At 41.5% G+C, this 25,746-nt stretch overlaps 1 long non-coding RNA gene across 1 annotated transcript in view; it reads left to right on the top strand.

Annotated features, from left to right (window-relative positions):
• Window positions 1–473: 473 nt before the first annotated feature.
• The window catches only part of LOC140197351 (uncharacterized), a 61,239-nt gene continuing 35,966 nt past the window's right edge, over window positions 474–25,746 (top strand). Inside the window, exon 1 of the long non-coding RNA XR_011885924.1 lies at window positions 474–643. This is a non-coding gene — a long non-coding RNA (uncharacterized lncRNA). The remainder of the gene's footprint in view (window positions 644–25,746) is intronic.

Here is a 25,746-nt window from a genome sequence, read left to right as displayed (position 1 = left end):
CATTTATAGGTCAAAGATAATTTATACAAGTTGTTTATTTATTTAGATACAGCATGAAATAGGCCGCTCTGGCCCTTCGAGCTATCCTGGCCAGCAATCCTTTAATTTAACTCCAGCAATTTACAACGACCAATTAATCTACCAACTGGTACATCTTTCAACTGCGTGATTAAACTGGAGCACTCAGAGGAAACCCATACAGTCACGGTGAGAACGTACAATCTATTTGCAGGGAGCGGCAAGAATTGAACGCGGGTCTTCAGGACTGTAAAGCGTTGTGCTAGCTGCTAGGCTACCGTGCTGCTCCATTGAGCTGATCTGGTCACAAATTGTTTCAACTTGTCTGTGAAATGCCTAACTAGTTAGCTATTGCTAACACACTCATTTCATAGTGAGATGAATCATAATAGCTGTGAGTGGTCTGGAAATTACAGAAGTAGATCAGAACAAAATTCAGATTGATGTCCATTTTTGTTAGGTAGATCAGAGATATGGAACGAAGGCAAATAAATTGAACAGAGTTACAGATTATCAAGATCTAATCAAATTTCTAGGCATTAACATACAGGACAGACTTGGAGGGCATTCAATACATGCAATTACATTCGGACGAGCAGCAGTACAGACTCTTAAGTTTACTCCGGTAAGTATAAATTTCAATAATTTGTAAGTGGAAATGAGTTAGACAGGTTGAATAACTATTAATAATCAGGGATTATAATGAGGGATGTCAAGAACTCAATGTATATTGCTTTATTGCACATGCTACTCAATATCCAAAGAACTATGATTGTTATAGGCGCAAGCACAAGAAATTCTGCGGATACGGGAGGGTTGAAGTAAGAATTCTGTTACGAGTTTTGCAGGCTGTAACTAGTTGTTGATGAAATTATTGAGGTCTATAATTAAGAATAGAATGATCAAGAAAGTGCAGCTGATCATAGAAATCCAACATAAGATGGCCATCTGGAGAACATAAGCAGATACACTAGATTACAGCTACATTGATGACAGCTTGTCACATCCAAATTTATCATCAAGCTTCAAGACCCAGTCCTCTGCAGCTCCCTTTGCAAATGGATACTCAACTTCCTCATCAATGGAACTCAATCCATGAGATATGGTAATAACATCTCTTCCTTGCTGACTATCAACATAAGTGCACCTCAAGGCTATGCTTAGCCTAGTGCTCTGTTGCCTACACACCCATGACTATGTGACTAATCACAGCTCCAATGCCATGATACAAATGCACAAATGTCGCCACTGCTGTTGGGCAAACTTCAGGTAGTGATAATTCAGCAAAGTAGGACTTTTGGTTAAGTGGTGCCACAACAATAACCTCTCGCTCTGTGTCAGATTGTTGAATTTGGGAAAGGGAAAGGATATTGAACATGTGCTAGCCAACACTGGGGATTGACAGTGGAGAGGATTAGCAGTTTTAAATTTCTCGGTGTTAACTTATCACATGACCTGCCTTGGGCCCAAAACATTGAGACAAACACAAGGAAGTTGCCCTAGTGTCTCTACTTCCTTAGAAGATTAAGGAGGCTTGGCATTTCACTGGCCACTCCAATGAACACAGAGGTAATGTTGAAGCATCCTGGATTAGTTGTATCATGATGTAGTACGGCATTTCAAATGTGCAGGAACACAAAAGGCTGCAGGGAGTGTTGGATTCAGTCCAATACATTACTGGTACATCCCTCCCCACCATCAAGCACAGCCTCCAGAAGGCAACAACTGTCAAGGATCCGCACTATCTTGTCCATACCATCCTCTCACAGCTACCACTGGGCAGAAGGTACTGAGCCTGAAGTCCCACAGCACCAGTTTCAAGTAAAGTACTTCCCTTCACTACCCTGGTTACTATTTCAGTAGGGCAACGGTATTTCCACTTTGCACCACAGTGGACCTTTCTGTTTATTCTTTTCTAACTCATTTGTAACTTACATTTTAATTGTCAATGATGTGTCTCTGATGCTATGTGCCTATGGTGATGCTGTAAGTTTGTCATTGCACCTGTGCATACGTGCACATATGCACGTGATGATAAACTCAAATTTAACCCATGCCTGAAGAACCTAAGTAAATATGGTAAATAGATGAAGTTTGACTGCAGTAATTTACAAGGACAAGCTAAGTTATACAGACTACCACAAGATTTTTGGTGAATTCCCTTACGAGATACAGTTGAACAAATTGGCAAAGTGACAAGAGACAGGTGAGGATTAATGCAAGAATGCAGTTGATGGTGTCCTACAATGATCTGTTTTGGAGCTTGTTCATACCACTGGACCCGGACTTCTGTTTTCAGAGGAGTTGGAAATGCCCCATTGTGATGGCGTTTCCACTTTAAAAACTATCCCGCACAGGTTTCCTGTCCTGACATGATGGACAACCACCAGACATCAACCACTAAGTTACTGAACAATGTAACAGGCTTGAGGGGTTAAATGACTTGACTTTGTTTCCATGTTCTTAGAAACCCAAACATGTAATGGCCAAAGGCATCATTAAAACTATTTAGTTACTGATGGTTACTGATTGATTCCCTATCTGTCCTTGATAGTTGATTGTAATCAGTACAGTAACAATTGCTAGTTTCTGCATCCTCCTGTTTTAGGAATGAGAGTCATCCAGAATTCTACCTTCAAATTCCTGACTAATGTCTCTTAAAGCAAATGTGTTTAAATAGATTTAAGCTGATGAAAACCATCACCAATCCTCTATCACTTGTTAAGTAACCTGATAATATTTCTGTCAAGATTTTCAAAGGAAGTATTGTTAGGGATAAAAGTTACCAAATTGGACATACACCTGTGAGATGTATTTTTTTTCAAGTTCTGATATATTTGGGAGAAGGTAAAGTGAAGGAAATGGAAAGCAATAAAATTATTTCAATAGTTACCACATCATCTGCCTGTAACAAATACTATTAATTTAACAGACATCATGACTAAAATTCTGAGATAACTCCACTTCTGCTTATCATTGTATACAGACAAAGAGTTTTCTGATTTTTTTTAACTTGAAGACTTATGATAAATTGAAATTGTTGTTATAACCTTTGTACTTGTATCATTGAATGACCTAATCATGCTTCCATTCAATATTTTACCCCAACCTTTCAAAGTAAATTACACGTGATGTCTGATGTTTTAATACATGTTTCGGCGTGATCATTATTTTATGCATATGCTCAGCCTAATTGGACAAAGAAGTCTTCTGGTGTGTCTGCTTCTTATAATGTAACATTGTCACAGCCATTCAATAAGTTAGTTTACAGTCTCAATGTGCAAATAGTTTAAATATTCTTCTGAGCAAGTGAGCCATAACTGCATGAGAAATCTTTATGCTATGGCTCAATGTGTTTATGTCAGATGCAAATTACAGATAAAAATTTGACAGTACATTACGGATACATATATAGTGTAAACACATGGATTATAAAAGCATATTTTTTTGCCCACGCAACTTAACTTTGACAGTCTGTTTAAAGTCAGCAATAACTCAGAGTGTCTTCAGCATGTGAAGCTGACTGTGAATGCTCTGTAATACCCTGGTTTAAGACCATGCTTTATTTTATTAATACAGTTACACTGTTGGGCATTTTTTTTTGTAGATCTTCTTAAAATGCATATCTTTAGAAAATAAAGCATTCCTTCAATTACATTATACAATCGGGTACAAGAGAAAATCAGCAAACACTAGAAATCCAAGCCACACACGTAGAATGCCGGAGGAGCTCGGTAGGCCAGGCGGCATCTGTGGAAAAGAGTAAACAGTCGACTGTATTGGGTTGGGACCCTTCATTAGGACTGGAAAGAATTGAGGGGTCAGAGTATAAAAGTGGAGGTAGAGAAGGAAGAACCACAGGTGATGGCTGAAACCGGGGGGGGGGGGGGGGCGGCGGGGAGGGTGAAGTATAGAACTGGGAAGTTGATTGGTGAAAGAGGGCTGGAGAAGAGGGAATCTGATAGGAAAAGGGGGAGGAGCACCAGAGGGAGGTGATAGGCAGATAAGGAGATAAGGTGAAGGAAATGGGAATGGGGAATGGGGAAGGATTGGGGGGTAGTGTCATTACCAGAAGTTCTAGAAATCGATGTTCATGCTGTCAGGTTGGAGGCTACCCAGACAGAATATAAGGTGTTGTTCCTCCAGCCTGAGTGTTTCCTCCTTGTGACAGTAGAGGAGGCCATGGACTGACATGTCGGAATGGGAATGGGAAGTGGAATTAAAATGGGTGCCCACTGGGAGATCCCGTCTTTCTGGAGGGTGGAGCACAGGTGCTCAGTGAAGCAGTCTCCCAATCTGTGTCGTGTCTCACCGATATACTGGCAGTATCAGATACAGTAGGTGACCCAAAAGACTCACAGGTGAAATGGCGCCTCTCCTGGAAGGACTGTTTGGGACACTGAATGGTAGTGAGGGAGGAGGTGCAGGTACAGGTGTAACACTGGTTCCATTGGCAAGAATAAATGCAAGGAAGGAGATCAGTGGGGAGGAACGAATGGGCAAGGGAGTTGCATAGGGAGTGATCCCCTCGGAAAGCAGAAAGTGGGGGGGGAGGAGGAAGGAAAGATGTGCTTAGTGGTGGAATCCTGTTGGAAATGGCAAAAGCTACAGAAAACTACGTGCTGGACGCAGCGGCTGGTGGGGTGATAAGTGAGGACAACAGGAACTCTATCGCTGCAGTGTTGATGGTGGTGGAAGGGAAACCCCTTTTTTTGAAGGAGGACAACATCTCCTTAGTTCTGAGTTGAAAGGCCTCATCCTGAGAGCAGATGCGATAGAGAAGGAGGAAATGAGGGAAGGGGATGGCATTCTTACAAGTAACAAGGTGGAAAGAGATATTGTCCAGGTAGCTGTGAGATCAGTAGATAAGCTGTCTTCAGATATAGAGACAGAGAGATCAAGAAAGGGGAGAGAGGTGTCAGAAATAGACCAAGTAAACTTGAAGGCAGGGAGGAAGCTGGAAGTGAAGTTAATGAACTTGACGAGCTCAGCGTAGGCGCAGGAAGCAGTAATAATGCAGTCATCAACGTAGCATAGGAAAATTTGCGGAACATAGGATTGGAACATAGACTGTTCCACGTAGCCGATAAACAAGCAGGCATAGCTGGGACCCATGTGAGTGCACATGGCTGCACCTTTTGTTTGAAGGAGGTGAGAGGAGCCAAAGGGGAAATTATTAAGAGTTAGGACAAGTTTCACCAGACAGAGGAGAGTGATGATTGGAGGGGAACTGATTGGGTCTTGTTTCCAAACAGAGAAGGAGAGCTTCGAGGCCTTCCTGGTGCGGGATGGAGGCGTATGGGACATCCATAGTTAAAATAAGATGATCGAGCCCAGGGAACTTAAAATCATTGAAAGATCAAGAGCATGTGAAGCATCATGTATATAGATAGGAAGGAACTGAACTAGGGAGGATAAAACTGAGCTGAAGTAGACAGATATAAGTTCAGTGGAGAAGGAAAAAATAGAAACAATGGGTTTACCTGGACAGACAGGTTTGTGGATCTTGGGTAGGAGGTAGAAACAAGAGGTAAGAGGTGCAGAAACTATGAGGTTGGTGCCAGTGGATGGGAGATCCCCAGAGATAATAAGGTTGATGATGGTGTGGCAGACAATGGCCTGGTGCTCCTTAGTGGGATCCTGTTTGAGGGGTAAGTAAGAGGAGGTGTCTGACAGTTGTCACTGGGCCTCAGCAAGGTAAGGGTCACTCTGCCAGAGTACTACAGCATGCCCCCCCACCCCGCAGAGCGGGGGTGTGCGGAAGGAGTTTGGAATTGGAGTGGTGAAGTCGAGACAGTTGATGTCCCATCAGCAGTTAGCAATGAAAAGGTCCAGAGCAGGCAGAAGACCAGAGTGGGGTGTCCGGGAAGAAGGTGAGGGTTGAAGGTGAGAGAAGTTGTCATCAGTGCGGGGTGTAGAGTCTTTGCCAAAGAAGTAGTCCCGGAGACGGAGGCGGTGAAAGAAGAGTTCAGCATCATGGCAGACACAGAATTCACTGAGGGGTGTGTTCACAGGGACAAAGGTCCTTACTGAGGACAGAATGTTCTGCCTCAGAGAGGGGAAGGTCTGAGGATGTTGAGAGTGGAGTCTCTGAGGATATGGCATTGTAGAGTGGTGGTGGGGGAAGGGGAGATGGGTGTTCCAGCGACAGCACATAAAGACCCGACCTGGAGGTACAGTCATGCTGGCAGTGGGACCTGAGAGACATGCCACCCCATTCTCATTTCCCTCTTTCACTTTATCTCCTAATCTGCCTATCACCTCCTCCTGGTGCTCCTCCCCCTTTTCTTTCTTTCATGGCCTTCTGCCTTCTCCTATCAAATAGCCCCTTCTCCAGCCCTGTATCTCTTACACTGATCAATTTCCCAGCTCTTTTCTTCACTCTTCCCCCCTCCCCATTTCACCTAACACCTGTGGATCTTCCTCCCCTCCTCTCACTTTCATACTCTGACTCCTCAAGTGTTTTTCCAGTCCTGCTGAAGGGCCTCGGTCCAAAACGTTGACTGTACTTTTTACTCATAGATGTTGCCTGGCCTGCTGAGTTCCTTCAGCATTCTCTGTGTGTTGGTACAACTGTGTCTTTCATTTTGCTGTTTAAAATTAAAATTCAGTTGATTAAGTTAGGCTTGCTGTAATTAGCCAATAGGATATTTTTCTAGAGAGAGAGCAGGAAAAGAATGGGTAGCCATTTTTCCCTACAGAGACTGTAGGGTTTCTGGTAAGTAGGAGAAAGCTGAAAAAATGGAAACAGGCCATGAATGTAGTGGAAGAACATGGTGCAATGCTCACACAGCCTATGGTGAGAGGGTAACAGCTCCATATCACTGCAAATGAGGCACAGAAGGGAAAACTAAATAATAGGCTGAATCCCATTAATTCATTGTTTATTGGTCATATCACTTCTGTCTCTGATGGGCTTATACCGACAGGAGGAGCTACCTTACTGATGAGTCTGATGATTATAACATAGACCCGACCTTAATGTGAAGCATATAGGGTATAATAGGAAGAACTAAATTACTTTGCACAGTTAGAACTAAAAGTGTTGATTATTACGTGTTGTGCCATCATTGATGTTACCTTACAATCATGCAAGGTTATAACATAATTAAAGTACTTTAAGTATCAAGTTCACCCCAAATTTTTTTTTCAATATTCTGATTATTACTGTTAAAGCAATAATCATAACTCAGCATGTACCACTACACAGCCTTTATCTTTTGTTTCAAAACTAGTGGAATACATTGTGACTACATACAGTATTAGCGTGGACCAAATTGAGTAAAATTTCCTCACTTCTGTAAAAAAGAGTCTTTATCGCAGTTAATTTTTTTACCTTTGAGCATACATAAATTACCTCTGCTACCTTCTCTCCTGTGGCTTGCTAGAATTAATTTAGTTACTTTTATCTGTTAGTTAATTAGAAGCTGAATTGGTCATTATAGTGAAAGAATGAGGGTCTTTTCTAATAGGTAATGGCAATTACTTGGATTTTCAAAATGTTTTTTACATGCTGCTGATTTAATATAATTTCTTTTGTATTCTGAAGTTATTTGCTGTGGATGGCTTATTATTTCAGCTCTGCATATCAAAGTGAAACAAAATTAGCACTTTGCATGATTTGATCGTTTAATTCTGCATTTAAAATTTTCCGGGCCAGATCCTATGGAGAGGTCTATTAGCAAGTTGAGCTAAATTAAGAAGTAAATTATAAATATTATGATGCTTGGGTTAAAGCCCGTAAATTGTGCAGAAAGGGAAGGGGTTGGAAATTAGCAGATTTCCACTTGTTAATTATATCTAGGCAATTAATGTCTTTAATTGTATTCTGGTAATCAGCTTCAATGGTTGGCTCTTGTATACAATTATTTGGAAGGAGGTTGAGGAATAGGGCAAATATTTTGGATGAGAGTTGAGGCTGATTTGGATTATGTGCCACAGCAAAGGAAGACTTGGATACCAAAGAATTTAGGAGTGGGGAAATGAACTAGTAATCCAACAGTTACAATTTTGAAGTATGGGAAATCAGACACTGCTCTGGATTAAACTGGACCCTGACTAGAATTTGCATGCATGGTCCTCACAAACTAGCACTTGGATTAGATTCATAGAGATGCACAACATGCAGACAGGCCCTTCAGCATAACTTGTCCATCTTGTTGGAAACCACTGTTTTTTAAATATTTTTCATAAGATCAATTAATGTAAGGCTAAAGTTGTAGTTTAATTATTTGTATTTTTTAACAAAGTCAAGTATTTTTTGGTGTTGGTGGTTCACCCCATTTACTGATAGAGAGCAGTTTAGCAGCTCAACTAACACATTTTTCATTTTTCATTGGCTAATGTATTTGTGTAATCACTTATTGTTTTATTTTATCTAAGGAATTTCTCTTATCTCGATTATAAAAGTGATTTATCTTTCAGAGGTGCGATCTTCGCGTCTTTATTTTCTTTCATCCTCAGCTTCTGACTGCTTCATGTTCATCTTAGCTTCACTTCTCAGTTCTTTATTTAGTGTGCTTAGTATTTATATGTTTGTTTGTACTTTAAAGTAAATGATCGTTAAGAATTCAAGACTGCTCACCATTCTTGACTCCTGGCAGAACTCTAAGGATCAGAAAGTAAACCGAGATTCAATAATGTTGACCAAGTTGCTTATATAAACTAATGGCATTTGTCTGTGATTGATCCATATCACTTCAAACCATTCTTATTCAATGGTCAGTACAAATATTTTTTTAATTGTTGTACTTGTACCTGCCTCTACCCCATACTCCAGCAGCTTTTTCCATATATACACACAATGTGGAAAATAATGCCTTGAAATCCCCTTTCTAATTTTTCATTTTTACTGTATATATATTTTCCCGTTTATTCTCTGATAACCTGGGAAAAATGTGATCATCCACTTTACCTTTGCCCCTCGTAACATTATATACCTCTCAGCCTCCTATTCTCCAGAGAAAATAAATCCTAGCCTATCCAGATTTTCCTTATAACGCCAGTTCTCCATTCCAATATAGTTAAGTATTACTGATAGCTAATAAAGCTGAGGAGATTGGGTGTAACAAGTTAAAAAAAATAAAAACTGCTAAAAGGATGTAAAAACATCAAAAAATAATAACCATAAACCATATAAATAATATAAAGCATGGAATTAAAAGAAAAAGATATCTTAAGACAGAACCTACCTTCCCTTTTGCTTCTTTGCATAGTCCTATTATCCACATTAAATATTCTACAGCCTACAGAGGATAGTGGTTCCTGTACTGTGGAAGACATCCTGCCTCGTCCCTGTGCCGAAGACGCCGCGCCCCAGCGGCCTCAATGACTACAGACCGGTGGCATTGACCTCCCACATCGTGAAGACCCTGGAGAGACTTGTTCTGGAGCTGCTCCGGCCTATGGTCAGACCACACTTAGATCCCCTCCAGTTCACCTACCAGCCCCGACTAGGAGGTGAGGATGCCATCGTCTTCCTGCTGAACCGTGTCTACGCCCACCTGGACAAGCCAGCAAGCACTGTGAGGGTCATGTTTTTTGACTTCCCCAGTGCGTTCAACACCATCCGCCTTGCTCTGCTGGGGGAGAAGCTGACAGCGATGGAGGTGGATGCTTCCCTGGTGTCATGGATTCTTGATTACCTGACTGGCAGACCACAGTATGTGTGCTTGCAACGCTGTGTGTCCGACAGAGTGATCAGCAGCACTGGGGCTCCACAGGGGACTGTTTTGTCTCCCTTTCTCTTCACCATTTACACCTCGGACTTCAACTACTGCACAGATTCTTGTCATCTTCAGAAGTTTTCAGATGACTCTGCCATTGTTGGATGCATCAGCAAGGGAGATGAGGCTGAGTATAGGGCTACGGTAGGAAACTTTGTCACATGGTGTGAGCAGAATTATCTGCAGCTTAATGTGAAAAAGACTAAGGAGCTGGTGGTAGACCTGAGGAGAGCTAACGTACCGGTGACCCCTGTTTCCATCCAGGGGGTCAGTGTAGACATGGTGGAGGATTAAAAAATACCTGGGGATACGAATTGACAATAAACTGGACTGGTCAAAGAACACTGAGGCTGCCTACAAGAAGGGTCAGAGCCGTCTCTATTTCCTGAGGAGACTGAGGTCCTTTAACATCTGCCGGATGATGCTGAGGATGTTCTACGAGTCTGTGGTGGCCAGTGCGATCATGTTTGCTGTTGTGTGCTGGGGCAGCAGGCTGAGGGTGGCAGACACCGACAGAATCAAGAAACTCATTCGTAAGGCCAGTGATGTTGTGGGAATGGAGCTGGGTTCTCTCACGGTGGTGTCTGAAAAGAGGATGCTGTCTGAGTTGCATGCCATCTTGCTCAATGTTTCCCATCCACTACATAATGTACTGGGTGGGCACAGGAGTACATCAGCCAGAGACTCATTCCACTGAGATGCAGCACAGAGCGTCATAGGAAGTCATTCCTGCCTGTGGCCATCAAACTTTACAACTCCTCCCGTGGAGGGTCAGACATCCTGAGCCAATAGGCTGGTCCTAGACTTATTTCATAATCTACTGGCATAATTTACATATTACTATTTAAATATTTATGGTTCTATTACTATTTATTATTTATGGAGCAACTGTAATGATAACCAATTTCCCCCAGGATTAATAAAGTATGACTATGACTATGGTTACTTACACAAAATGCTGGAGAAACTCAGCAAGTCAGGCAGAAAGTATGGAGTGAAATAAATAGTTGTTATTTTGGGTTGAGACCTTTCATCAGGATGGGGAAACAGAGGACCAGGATATGGTAGGTGGGAAGGTGTAAAGAGTACAATCTGACAGATAGTAGGTGAAAACAGGTGAGGGAAGGTGAGTGGATGAGGAAGCAGGAGAGGAAATGTAAAGCTGGGAGGTGATAGGTGGAAGAGATAAGAGATAAAAGACTAAAAAAGGAGGAATCTGATAGGAGAGGGCAGTGGACCGTGGATGAAAGGGAAGATGGAGGTGCACCAGAAGGCACTTGAAGGGAAGAGAAGGGATAAAGGGGATTCAGAATGGACTGGAAAAAAATGAGAGAAGGGGAAATTATTAGAAGTTATAGATATCGATGTTCATGCCATCAGGTTGGAGGCTATCTAGACATAATATGAAGTGTTGCTCCCCCAGTCTGTATGTGGCCTCATTGTGAGAGTAGAGGAAGCCATGGACCCACTTACCATATATTACCTCCTAGCTTCTTACTTCATACCCCCCTTCCACACACCCACCTTCTCCCCTCACCTGGATTTACCTATTAACTTCCTGCTTGTACTCCTCCCCTCTCCTCACTTTCTTATTCAGGCTCTGCCCCTTCTTTTCCTCTCCTAATGAAAAATCTCAGACCAAAATGTCAGCCATATTTATCCATCCATAGATGTTGCCTGACTCGTTGAGTTCTTCCAGCATTTTGTGCGTATTGCTCAAGATTTCTAACATCTCCAGAAACTCTTGTTCTTGCAGTGCTTATTTCATCTCACACTATAGACTCCCACCAAACTAGGGTCAAACTTTGGATTCATGGTGAGAGAAGGAAATGAACAAGTTTCACATCCAGCACTCTATTTCTGTCAGGATGTAAAACCAATTTCTTTATGTACTGTACCTTTATATGGTATGTTGGACAGTTTTAAAATCTGAGCATCAATGTTTCTCATACAGCTGCTACTTAAACTCCATGCTATCAGGGTAAATATTCATGGAATGAACTGAGCTAAATTGGACAAACAATTATAGGTCAAAGAAAGTAGAATTTCTTGGAATATTTGTATTGATAGTGTGCCATTTATTAAATTTATATTTTGAATCAGTTCCTCAAACAGAAAAGAAATTTTGAGTGTGAAAACAATTTAGAAAAAATATGGATCTGAAATCTAACCATTGAAAGATTGTGATAAAATCTATAAAGAAATCAAAGAACACAATATTGAAATGATAATAGTTTCTCTCAATGAGTAAAATAATGTATTGAAGACATCAAACTCATCCTGTTGTATTTATATAAAGCATTGTCATTTGCCCTTATAAAAGCCCCCTTAAGCTCCAGAAGTTGAGTGCAGCATATGTTATCAATATTTTTCCATATTTGTTTAAGGCATTCAATTTAAACTGTAGGGAGAGAATATTCAGAACAGAATATTGGTTGGAATGTGTTAGTTAATCAATGGCACATCGTAAAACTGTTGATCCTCTTTTTTCACTAAGCTGATGGAAGAGATGAACAAGGTCCAGTTGTGTGAGAAATCAGACAATACTGAGGAAATCTGTTGGCAGCTTCCTAAAGCAAAGGAAATAAAGTTGTCATAAAGATCATTTTATGGTGCACAATATGGCTTTGTTTCAAAGTACTTATTGAGATGGTGCCAGGTAGCACATTATAAGACGTATGAAAAACCTCATTAACAATTACACAATAATGGAAAATAGCAATCATATTTAGTAAGTTTTACAGGAAGACTCCAATGTCATTACTTTCTTTGAGCATTAGTGTTCATCCTCAGTAACATCACCGCAATGTGGCCAGGCTGTTTGACTTCTGCAAGAACAGATGTGAATAACAAAGCAAGCCAGTGCCCAATCAAGATCTGCAATCTTCAACCATGCCCAGTACAGCTGTTAAATCTAACCTTGTGCAAACTCATTAAATTGACACAAAATCAACAGTATTATACAGTATATATATCTGCACAGTTTCGTAAGGATAGATTCTGTGATCCTATCACCAGCTCCCTAAGTTTCAGATCTATTGGGCATCCAATTGTTTTAATAGTTATTGGCATACACATCAGGCACAGAAATCCTGTTTTCCTATTCAGTAATCCAGCACACATTGACCTTAACAGCAATGCAGCAGAATAATGAGAGCCATCTGTCCTGCTACCCACCACTGCCTGGTTTTCAAAGAAGCAAACCTGAGTAGATCATAAATCTTCATCTTAAAGAGGACAGATTAGGCTGAAAACTAATCTGTATTGGCTGCATGGAAAATTCTACAAAAACTTATGCATACAGCACAGTCCATCATAGGTAACGACCTCCCCACCACTGAGCACATTTACACAAAACGTTGTTGCAGGGAAGCTGTGTCCTTCATCAGAGGTCCCCACTACCCAGGACATGCTCTCTTCTCAGTTTGCCATCAGGATGAAAGTACAGGAGCCCTAGAACTCATACCAACAGGTTCAGGAACAGTTAGACTCTAGAACAAAAGGGTTCTTGACTCAACTTCACTTGCCCCATCACTGAAATGTACCCACAATCTGTGGACCCACTTTCAAGGACTTTTCATCTCACATTCTTGATATTTATTGCCTGTTTGTTTAGTATGATTATTTATTTCCTTCCGTATATGCAGTTTGTTGTCTTTTGCACACTGATGGAACAGTAGACAAATGGTCTTTCATTGATTCTATTATGGTTATTATTCTATAATCTATTCTATTATCAGGACCTGCTGAGTTCCTCCAGAATTTTGTCTGTGTGTTACTATTTCTCTTTGTGTGAATAATGTTGAAAGGTGTATATATCATAATTCGGGTGATCTCAGGCAACTGTACCTACTGAGTCAGCAACTAAATGCTTACACTCTAATGTACAAGAAGAAAGTTCCATCAGAAATGGACAGGACATGTGAAACCCGACGGGTAGGTGTGATATTTCTTCCTGCTACATCAAAGCCTGTCATTGTTGCTTCTAGCTGAACTCCATCCACCTGTCTGGTGAAATAGCCAGGCTTGTCAGTGACTGGTGCATGTAAGTAGTAAATGAACACCAGGAGTATCAACTAAGAAAGAAGAACAATTTCAGATTCATTTTTCAGCTAAACTATTTTCTCCTAAACTTTTGAGTCTTAGACACCCATTGCATTAGTCTCTTCACCCTATGTGGTATTATGTGGTATTAGTCATCCTTTGATTTATTTATGTTCCTTTCCAGCTTAGACAACTACTTATGTCTGTGAAGATGTTCTAGCTTATAATTCGCAGGATACTGCCAGTTTTTCCATGACTGGCAAATACAAAACTTTGACAAAGATTCCCTCAGTCACATAACTGCTCTAAAAGACATCAACAAGGCTGCTCCTGAAGTATTGTATGCAGTTCTGGTCAGCATTCTATAGGAAAGATGTGATTAAACAATAGAAGGCGTAGAAAAAATTTACATGGATATAGCTGAGGCTGCAGCATTTGAGTCATAAGAAGAGAGTGGATAGGCTGAGACTGTTTTCCCTGGAGCAAAGGAGGCTGAGATTGACGCTGTACGGTAGCGTAGTGATTAGCACAACACTTTACAGTACCAGCGACCCAGGTTCAGCTCCTGCCATTGCCTGTGCATTTTCCCTGTGGCCGAGTGGGTTTCCTCTGGGTTCTCCGGTTTCCTCCCATAGTCGAATGACGTACTGGCTGTTAGGTTAATTTGTCATTGTAAATTGTCCCATGATTAGGCTAGGATTATATCGGGGGTTGCTGGGCAGTGCAGCTCGAAGTGCTGGAAGGGCTGAATGGGCCAATTCCATGCTGTATCTCAATAAATAAATATAAGGAGCCCGGAAAAAGTGAATGGTCATAGACTTTTTCTCAGGATAGGAGAATCGAAAACTGGAGGATGTAGGGTTAAGGTGAAAAGAGAGTTATTTCATGCTGTTTACCGTGCCTCAATGTGAATTGCTTGGCAATTGCTTGCCTAGCTTCTGAATAGGTAAGGAAAATCTGACAGAACATCCTGAATTCCACTCTAATTCTAGATATATGGTTACTGGATTTTGAAGTTCAACTACTTTTAGATAACCGTGCTGTAAATTTTAGCTCAAAGCATAGCAGTCCTTGGACAAAGTGCTAGGAAGTGGAATTAGTATTAATAGGTATTCAATGATTAGCAAAGACCGGATAGGTTGAAGGGCTTGTTTCTACACCCCATGCCTCTATTGGTTGGCATTCATACCTAAAGTATTGGAAGTTATTAATAGGAATACAACAACATTCCCACATTTGTTTCTGCATTTTGAGAATATGTGTCTGTCTTTTCACACAAAGATCCAAAGATCTCTTTAAAATCACAGAAATATGCTCTACCACTAACCTTGTAGCATGGCATGTGTTTTGTATTGATTCTTGTTCAGAGTTTTTGGATGTGGTACAGAACTCATTAGTTAGAGCTTCAGGCAGAAATCATGGTCACCTACCAAAAACAATTCAAGTGAAATTGTAAACAGCATGTTCAAAATGACTTCTCCAGGCTTGCAGAAAGCACCTTTCAACTAGCCAGCCCTTGGTTATATTTATTGATTGCAAGCAAGCTGTACAGGGATCCAACAATCATGACAAATGGCAATTTGTAAGAATCATCAGTAATAAAACATGCCAGCACCACACACCAACTGGGCATTCATGAAGGTATGTCCTATTATTTTGCAGGATATCAAACAACATGAATCCCATTCCAATATGTCTATCCATGGTCTCCTCCACTGTTGCGATGAGGCCACACTTAGCTGGAGGAACAGCACCTTATAGTCTGTCTGGGTAGCCTCCAACCTGATGGCATGAACATCGATTTCTCGAACTTCTGGTAATGCCCCCCCTTCACCATTCCCATCCCTTTTTCCCTCTCTCTCACTTCCTTGCCCTGCCATTGCCTCCCTCTGGTGCTCCTACCCCTTTTCTTTCCTTCTCCAACCCTGTATCTCTTTCACATATCAACTTCCCAGCTCTTTACTTCATCCCTCCCCCTTCAGGTTTTACCTATCACCTTGTGTTTCTTTCACCTCTTCCTCACCTTTTTAATCTATTCCTCAGATTTTTTTTCTCCTGTTCTGCCAAAGGGTCTTGGCCCAAACTGTCGGTACTCTCCTCCATTGATGCTGCCTGGCCTGCTCAGTTCCTCCAGCATATTGTGTGTGTGTGTGTGTTGCTTGTATTTCCAGCATCTTCAGATTTTCTCTTGTTTGTTGAATCAGCTTTTCATTGGTACTTGTAGAAAACTGTGTTTCTGACAGTATTTTCTCCTTTTTTCTGTCACTGTTGCTCATACTGGCCAAATAGAAGAGACCTCTACCCATCCTATCAAAGGGCCTGTACTTCATTTTCTTGAATGGGAAGTCAAAAAGCAAAAAATCCCTTCCATTCTCAGATTCTATCATATCTGTTCTGATGACATCACCTTATTCATGTCTTCCATCCGTCATTAGTTCCAGGACTCTTTTGGAGATCTGCTCCAATTCTTGCAAATCCATTTCCATTCCAATTCCAACACAAAGATAGGCAGCTCCTTGTCGCCCCTTTTCATCCAACTGGCTGAATGGAAAGGGGTGACGAGGAGCAGCCTATCCTCACATGATCTTTCTGTATCACAGAGGCTCCCAGCTGGGGTCCATGGACCCCTTACTTAATGGTGTTGGCCCATGACATAAAAACAGTTGGGAATCTCTACTCTATAATGTTTGTGATGTCACCACTAAAGGTGTTCCTTTCACTTTTAGTTTCAAATTCCCTCTGTGACTTCTTAATCCACTCCTCTATCTGCCCCAGAATCCTTTCCCCTTCTCATGACATTTTCTTATGCAGCTGAATCCACCCCACCCCCCATCCCTTCTTACCATCTGGTGGTCCTAGGCTGTCCTCTCAGTTGAAGTATCTGCAAATGTCTATTATAATTTAAGATATTGCATATAGTCTTCACTGGCCTTCACTGCATGGTAGATTTGATGAAAACTTTGCAGAGCACCCCACTCAGTCTACAACATTGGCCCTGATTTTCTAATTGCTTGTTATTTAAAGTCTCCACTGATTCCCACTTAAGACTCTCTGCCTTTGGTCTCTTGGTTTGTTCTAAAGAAGACAAAAGTGAGCTTGAAGACTAACAGCTCATACTTCGAGCAAAATCAGAATCAGAATTAGGTTCAATAACACTGGCATGTGGCATAAAATTTGTTGTCTTTGCAGCCAATGTGATTTACAGTAAGTGTATACATATACTGTATATGGCAGCAATGAGAACAAGGCAGGATCTGGGTGATGGGGTCCTTAATGGTGGATGCTGCCTTTTTGAGGCATCGCTCCTTGTAGTTGACCTGAAAACTTTGGAAGCTAGTGGCCCTGATGGAGCTACATTTACAACTCTCTGCAGCTTACTTCAGCCCTGTGCAATAGCCCCCTCCCCCCTCCCCCACAGCAGATGGTAATTCAGCCCTCAGACCTCAACATTGCAGTCCATGAATTCGGAGAACTAGTCTTTCCAGTTTGTATCAGAACTGTTCTCTCCTGATGAAAAGATATCAATAACCTTTTCTTCTTCTCTCTGCAGATATTGTCCAATTGGCTGAGAATTTTGACTGTTCTACATAGAACATAGAACATAGAAATTTACAGCACATTCAGGCCCTTCGGCCCACAATGTTGTGCCGGCCATGTAACCTACTCGAGAGACTGCCTAGAATTTCCCTAGCACATAGCCCCCTATTTTTCTAAGCTCCATGTACCAATCTAGGAGGATCTTAAAAGACCCTATTGTATCCGCTTCCACCACCGCCACCAACAGTGCATTCCATGCACCCACTACTCTCTGTGTGAAAAACTTACTCCTGACATTCCCTGGGTACCTGCTTCCAAGCACCTTAAAACTATGACCTTCGTGTTAGCTATTTCAGCCCTGGGAAAAAGCCTGTGAATATCCACATGATCAAAGCCCCTCATCATCTTATACACCTGAATCAGGTCCCCTCTCATCCTCCATCACTCCAAGAGAAAAGGCTAAGTACACTCAACCTGTTCTCATAAGGTATGCCATTTAATCCAAGCAACATCCTTGTAAATCTCCTCTGCACTCTTTCTATAGTATCCTCATCCTTCCTGTAGTGAGGTGACCAGAACTGAATACAGTACTCCAAGTGGGGTCTGACCAAAGTCTTATATAGCTGTAACAATACCTCACGGCTCTTGAACTCAATTCCATGGTTGATGAATGCCAACACCCCATATGCCTTCTTAACAGCACTGTCAACCTGTGCAGCAGCTTTGAGTGTCCTATCGACACGGACCCTAAGATCTCTCAGATTCTCCACACTGCCAAGAGACTTACCATTTATATTATATCCTGGCTTCAAATTGAACATACCAAAATAAACCACCTCCCACTTATCTGGGCTGAAGTCCATCTGCCACTTCTCAGCCCAGTTCTGTATCCTATCGATATCCCGTTGTAACCTCTGACAGCCCTCCACACTATCCACAACACCTCCAACCTTTCTGTTATCAGCAAACTTAGTAATTTGCCCTTCTACTTCTTCATCCAATTCAGTTATAAAAATCACAAAGAGGAGGGGTCCCAGAACAGATCCCTATGGAACTCTACTGGTCACTGACCTCCATGTAGAATACGAACCACCTACAACCACTCTTTGCCTTCTGTGGGCATGGTCTCCTTAGCTCCCATGCCTCCTTACTTTCTGAAGGAGCCTTGCATGTTGAACCTTATCAAATGCCTTCCTGAAATCCATATACACTACATCCACTCCTCTACCTTCATCAATGTGTTTTGTTACATCCTCAAAGAATTCAATCAGGCTCATAAGGCACAACCTGCCCTTGACGAAGCCATGCTGACTATCCCTAATCAGATTATGTCTCTCCAAATGCTCATAAGCTCTGCCTCTCAGGATCTTCTCCAACAATATGCCCACCACTGAAGTCAGACTCACTGATCTATAATTTCCTGGGTTATCTCTACTCCCTTTCTTGAAGAAGGGAACAACATTTCCAACCCTCCAATCCTCTGGTCTTTCTCCTGTCCCAGATCATGGCATGAAGCTCAGCAATCTCCTCCCTCACTTCCCACAGTAGCCTGGGGTATATGTCACCCGGTCCTGGTGACTTATCTAACTTAATGCTTTTCAAAAGCTCCAGCACATCCTCTTTCTTAATGTCTATATGCTCATGCCGCTGTTAGTCATCCCCACAATTGCAAAGGTCTTTTTCCTTGATGAATACTGATGCAAAGTATTCATTAAGTACCACCGCTACCTCCCCCATCTCCATGCACACGTTTCCACTATCACAGCTGATTGGTTCTATTGTCACACAGCTCATCCTCTTGATCTTCAAATACTTGTAGAATGCCTTGGGGTTTTCCTTAATCTTGCTCACCAAGGCCTTCTCTTTGCCCCTTCTGGCTCTCTTAATTCCATTCTTAAGATGCTTCCTAGAAACCATGCAATTTTTTAGAGCTCTAACATTACTTAGTTTCTTGAACTTTGAGCTTTTCTTTTTTTCTTAATTAGATTTTCAACATATTTTGTACACCATGGGTCTTTAGCTCAACCATCCTTTCCCTGCTTCATGGAACATACCTATGCAGAACTCCATGCAAATGTTCCCTGAACATTTACCACATTTCTACCATGCATTTCTCTGAGAACATCTGCTCCCAGTTTATGCTCCCAAGTTCCAGCCTAATAACATCATATTTCTCCCTACACCAATTAAATGTTTTCCCAAATTGTCTGCTTCTATCCCTCTCCAGAGCTATGGTGAAGGAGATAGAGTTATGGTCACTCTCTCCAAAATGCTCTCCCATCAAGAGATCTGACACCTCACCAAGTTCATTTCCCAATACCAGATCACGTACAGCCTCTCCTCTAGTTGGCTTTTCTACAATCAAGAAACCTTCCTGAACACACCTAACAAACTCCACTCCATCTAAACCCCTTGTGCTAAGGAGATGCCAATCAATATTAGGAAAGCTAAAATCTCTCATCACAACAACCCAATTATTATTGCACTGTTCCAGAATCTGCCTCCCTATCTGCTCCTTGATATCCCTGTCACTATTAGGAGTGTCTATAAAAACACCCAGCAGAAACTTTCCTGCTTCTGACTTCCACCCACACTGACTCAGTAAACCATCCCTCCATGACTTGCTCCTTTTCTGCAGATGTGACACTATCCCTAATTAGCAATGCCACGTCCCCACCTCTTTTGCCTCCCTCTCTTTTCTTTTTGAAACATCTGAAGCCTGGCATACTCAGCAGCCATTCCTGCTCCTGAGTCATCCAAGTCTCTGTAATGGCCACAATGTCACAGTTCCACATATTGATCCACGCTCTAAGGTCATCCGCCTTGTTTATGATACTCCTTGCAATAAATTAGACACATCTCAAACCATCAGGCTGAGTTCATCTTTGCTCTAACATCTGCTTATCCTTCTTCACAAACTCCCTACAAGCTGTCTCTACTTGTGCTCCAACCTCCCCATCCTCTGCCCCTTCACTTCGGTTCCCACCCCCCTGCAAATCTAGTTTAAACCCTCCCCAATAGCATTAGCAAATATCCCCACCAGGATATTGGTCCTCCTCGGATTCAAGTACAACCTGTCCTTTTTGTACAGGTCATACCTGCCCCAGAAAAGGTCCCAATGATCCTGAAATCTGAATCCCTGCCCCCTGCTCCAATCCCTCAGCCACGCATTTATCCTCCACCTCATTCTATTCCTATACTCACTGTCACATGGTACAGTCAGCAATCCTGAGATTACTACCTTTGAGGTCCTGCTTCTCAGCTTCCTTCCTAACTCCCTGTATTCTGCTTTCTGGACCTCCACCCTTTTTCTACCTATGTTGTTGGTACCACTATGTACCACGACCTCTGGCTGTTCACCCTCGCATTTCAGGATATTGTGGATGCACTCAGAAACATCACGAATCCTGGCACCCGGAAGGCAAACTACCATCCTTGTTTCTTTTTGGTGTCCACAGAATTGACTATCTACCCCTCCTCTTCCATTCCCTACCCTTCTGAGCCACAGGGCCAGACTTAGTGCCAGAGGCACGGCCACTGTTTCTTCCCCCAGGTCAGCCGTCTTCCCCAACAGCACTCAAAATAGAGTACTTATTGTTAAGGTGGACAGTCACAAGGGTGCTCTTCACTGCCTGATTGATGCCCTCCCTTCCCTCTCCTGATGGTCACCCACTTATCTGTCTCTTGTGGCCCCAGGATGATGACCTGCCTGTAGCTCCTGTCTATCAGTTCCTCACTCATTGGTGCAGATGTGGCCATCAGGGAAGCTGGAAGTCTCCTGGACATCCCACATCTGACACCCAGAACAGAAAACTGGCTTTGCAGTCTTACCCACTATTCTAATGTGCTGAACCCTGAAAAACACTCCTTTTTTAAACTCTACTCTCCAACCTGTGTGAAGCTCTGTTTCTCTTCGAATCAATTAGTCCACCGCTAATGTTAATCTCTTTGAGATTTCTTTCATTCTGTATCTCACAACTTTGATATTGATTTTTTTCCCTCCCTTCCGTTACCATAAAATTCATCAGTACTTTCCCAGTAAATGCAACTACCTTTGTGTCATTCACTCTGTATTGGTCTCTCACCTTTTACAGACATTTCCTTTTTCCCTTTCTATAAATTATCATTGCACTCATAACCCCAGAAACATATTTGACTTCCAGTGTTTCACTAATATGTTGAGAAATCATAGAACTGAAATGCTGGACTTATTTCTCCCTGCAAGGATGCTGCCTGACCTACTGAGTATTTGCAAGATTTTTTGTTGGTGGCTATACGCATAACCATCACAGATATGACAACTTAACCATAAACACTGTTCAACTGCTTGTGTTTGATGTCTGACCTACTGAGTTATATTCTTGTAGAGATGGTTGTCCCTTGTTTGTCCCTACATATTTAATTTCCTGACCTTTTCAAAAGGACATAGCAACTCTAATTATAATTGTGGATTGTCAGAAAGTTCACTCTCTATTGCATCTGCTACAGCTTTTGTATGTTTCCTGCTGAGCTAAACTGCTGGGGTCAGAAATTGCAGAAACAAACAGGGTTTTCAAGACTACAAATTTGCATTAACCTTTTTATTTCTGAAGGAATACTGCATTTGTAACAAGGAAGAAGACTTATATTCTAAACTCAAGAGATTCTGGAGATGTTGGAAATCTAGAGTAACACACACAAATTACAGGAGGAATTCAGCAAGTTAGGCAGAATCTATAGAAAGGAAAAGGAGAGTCAACCTTTCTCCCTCTGGTGCTCCTCCTCCTTCCCTTTCTCCCATGGTCCACCCTCCTCTCTTTTCAGATTCCTTCTTCTTCAGCCCTTTAACATTTTCACCGTCACGTCCCAGCTTCTCCCTTCATTCTCCCTTCCCCCACCTACTTACCTTCCTCTTCACCTGGCTTCACCTATCATCTTCAACTTGTACTCCTTCCCCTCCCCCACCTTCTTCTTCTGACTCCTTGCCCGTTCCATTCCAGTCCTGATGAAGGGTCTTAGCCTGAAACATCAACTGTTTATTCCTTTCCATACATGCTGCCAGACCTGCTGATTTCCTCCAGCATTGTGTGTGTGTGTTAGACTAATATTCTGTTCCTTTCTTTTTCAATATTTCAATGTTCCTATAAAAGTAGCTTTAAGTAATTAGGTGCAGAAAGGGTGCAGCACAATTTTTCTATGCTTACCAACTTCTATGAAATTACTCAAACAACTTCATGCATCTCTACAGTTCTTCTTCTAAGGTCCTCTGAAAGTTGTTTTGATTGAAGCATGGTGCACATAAACAGATCTTTCTTGAGAAGAGCAGGCTCTGTCAATAACCTGACTTTGTGTGTCTTTTTCATTGGGCAGGTCACCTCTGTAACCTTCACCTCGAATCTCATCTCACTGATCAGAACAACTGACTTCAAATAGCTTTTGTAGAAGGCATCACCCCAAAGGTTCACATACTTTTTCCAACAAATACATGTAATATTGGATCATTTTTCTCAATAAATAAATGAACAAGTATAACGTTTTTGTGTTATTTATTTAATTGGGTTCTCTTTATCTAGTTTTAGGGCTTAAAAGAAAATCTGATCACATTTTAGATCATATTTATGTAGAAGTAGAGAAAATTCTACAGGATTCAAAAACTTTCTAACACCACTGTATGACTGAGTTTTAAAGCCTTACTTTCAAGTTATCAGCCATACATATCTTCTCACACCTAAAAGCATGCTGTAAATGCATAAAAACACACTGTATGGTGCCCATTATTAGGCTGGATTTGAGAGGCCATGCCCAGGCCTTGTCAGGCTTGTGGCTGGATGCATGGGTGTTGGAGTCCAGCACAAGAATGGATTGGTTGGGATGGGACAGCCAGAGACATCAGAAAGGCCAGCCAGGAGCAGCAGGGGTGTAGACACTGGTGAGGCTTGTTTAATGGTATTGGTTCATGGCATAAAAAACATTGGGAACATTGTTCTATTGTGCAACCCGAAACATAGGTCTTTCTACTTACTCCATACCTGTATGTGTTGTTGTACCCTGATCTTGATTGCACTTGTGGTATGTTAATTTGCAGCATTATAGCATTTGCACAGTCATAAATTGACCAAAGAACAGAGAAAGAATTGAAACCAACCCACGATCTTCACAATCAGTTGTTTGGCAAGCAGAGCTGCATTGGCTGGAATTATAGAGTAGTTACAACTGTTGCTTTAAGAGAGAAAACAATAATTAAACCATACTACAGTAAACCAAAAGGGTTTGCCAGTATAGAAGCTTTATTTATTGGTGATATTCGGGCCAAATTGTAGTCAACAGTCCACCAATACCTGTCTCCTTATCATGTCCAACTGAAACCTTCAAGTCCAGATGGAGAGTCTCAACCCAAAATGTTGTCTGTCCGCTTCCCTCCTGAGAATCTGCCTGACCTGCTGAGTTCTTCCATTGCCTTTTATGTTGCTCTGGTTTCTGGCATCTGCAGTCACTTGTGTCTTCATTTTGTTGCTCCATAGTGAAGTTGTTTCAAGCTATGTCTAACCTAAAGAGGTTTACCTCCTCTCTTCAATGGGAATTTAGTAAGACCCTCTTTCATTGTGACATCTGCTGCTCCTCAACCATGTGTTCACCCAGGCTCACTACTGTAGCCATGTGTCCTACCTGGTACTTGTCTTCACCACTGTCTTATCCCACATGGCTTCCAGCTCTGTTTCCAGGTATCTCAGGTAGGCTGCAGGAAGGATCCCAGGTACTTACTTTCCTTTGATCACATCTCCCACCGTTTTCCACATGCTGCACCATGTTCAGATACAGTACCTATTGGCCTTCTCCATTTCTCTCCCACAGCTACACGCTTCTCTCAACAACCTCTCCTTCTCTTCATTATCCACCGTATCCATACCTTTAACTGCCAGATCTCTCTTTCCTAGCATTCAGAAAAGACTGGAAGCTTGCCTGCCTTTAGAAGTTCAGATGAAGTATCTCAAACCAAAATGTTCACTCTTTCCCTCTGTAGATGCTGCCTAATCCATTGAGTTCATCCAGTGTTTTTTCTGTTGCTCCAGATTCCAATATCTGCAGTTTATTGTGTCTCCTATGAACCTTTCCAGTGACTGAATGCTGACTTTTGTGAAAAAGGAAAAGATTATTTCCCATATTGATTTATAATTATTCAACATGCATTGAAGGGAAATACATAAGCTCAACAACCATCAAATGTACTACAGATGACTTGAATTTCAAGTCTATTTCATAGCTTACTTGAAGTGCTTCTTCCTGACAATCACTTCTAATTTCAATCTGCTTTGTTTCCAAACTCTATGAAATATAATGCATACCCCGTTATTTCATATCATCCAGGTTCAAAGGGTGTAGCTGAATTGTTAATCAGAACAGCTAAAAAAAGTCTCAAAAAGCAAATGTTGCAGGTTTATTCAGAATTCACCATGAAACATGGCTTGGCCAATTCTTTGCTGAATACATGGCATACAGGCAAGCCTCGGGTTCAGAATTCCTGACTTATGGATACCTCAGCATAGAAATGATTTGCCATAAAGTTATTACATTCAAAAGTCCAATGTACGGGCACATGTTTTTTACTATGACATGCAGAGTTAACTTTTCCTCTTGATTTTTAGTTATTGTTCTTTCTTATCATTCCTATGTGATTTTGATGTTAATCACTATAATATCAACGAGGTAGAAAGTGATTTTTCTGCACTTTCTGACTTATGAACAAAATCAATTTATAGACAAAATCAAGTTCTGGGCACCTGTGAAACAAGAACCCATTTGTTAGCCGGAGGCAAGTTTTGTATATACCTACAGAACTATTGATGAGAAGAAGATTGAGAACAAAACTGAACTTTGTTCGCTCCAAAGATGAACAGAACAGTTGAGCCAAAAAAGTCACAAGCTCCAATTGGAAGAAAAGAGTTTCATGCAAAGTGCTCGTTTCCCCATCCCCATAATGAGTCAACTTTACACCATGGGAGAGGGTTTGTGAAACCACATGATAGTTGGTCAAAATTAGTGATAAATCTAAAGGATTGTTGTTGATCAAATGATCTCTGCCGGAGATGAACCAGGTCTGGATTTGATCCAGCTAATTATTCAGTTGTGTGGAGATGGATTTTATGCAGACTTCAGGAAGTGAAGAACCAAATCTAAGAAAGTGTGACAAAACCAGAACTAAACAGTACAAAAGATGATACAACATCAGCACGTGTGTGGTGGTTGGGAAACCTCCAAAAATCAGCATCTATGGTTTTTATTTATTAAATGTATCTATTGCAAGGTTAGTTGATCTTACTATTGTTCTCTATGTACCTACAGTATGTGTTTGTTGTACTGCAATTCTGATTGGCTCGAAGAGCCAGCTTGCAGCAACGTAACATTATCGCATAATTCAGTTTACCATCTTATTCTTAATGTACAA

This window comes from Mobula birostris, chromosome 5 (assembly GCF_030028105.1).
Source record: "Mobula birostris isolate sMobBir1 chromosome 5, sMobBir1.hap1, whole genome shotgun sequence".
In the NCBI taxonomy this organism is placed as follows: Eukaryota; Metazoa; Chordata; class Chondrichthyes; order Myliobatiformes; family Myliobatidae; genus Mobula; species Mobula birostris.
The sequence above is the reverse complement of the archived record's forward strand: the minus strand, read 5'-3'. Positions and strand labels throughout refer to the sequence as shown.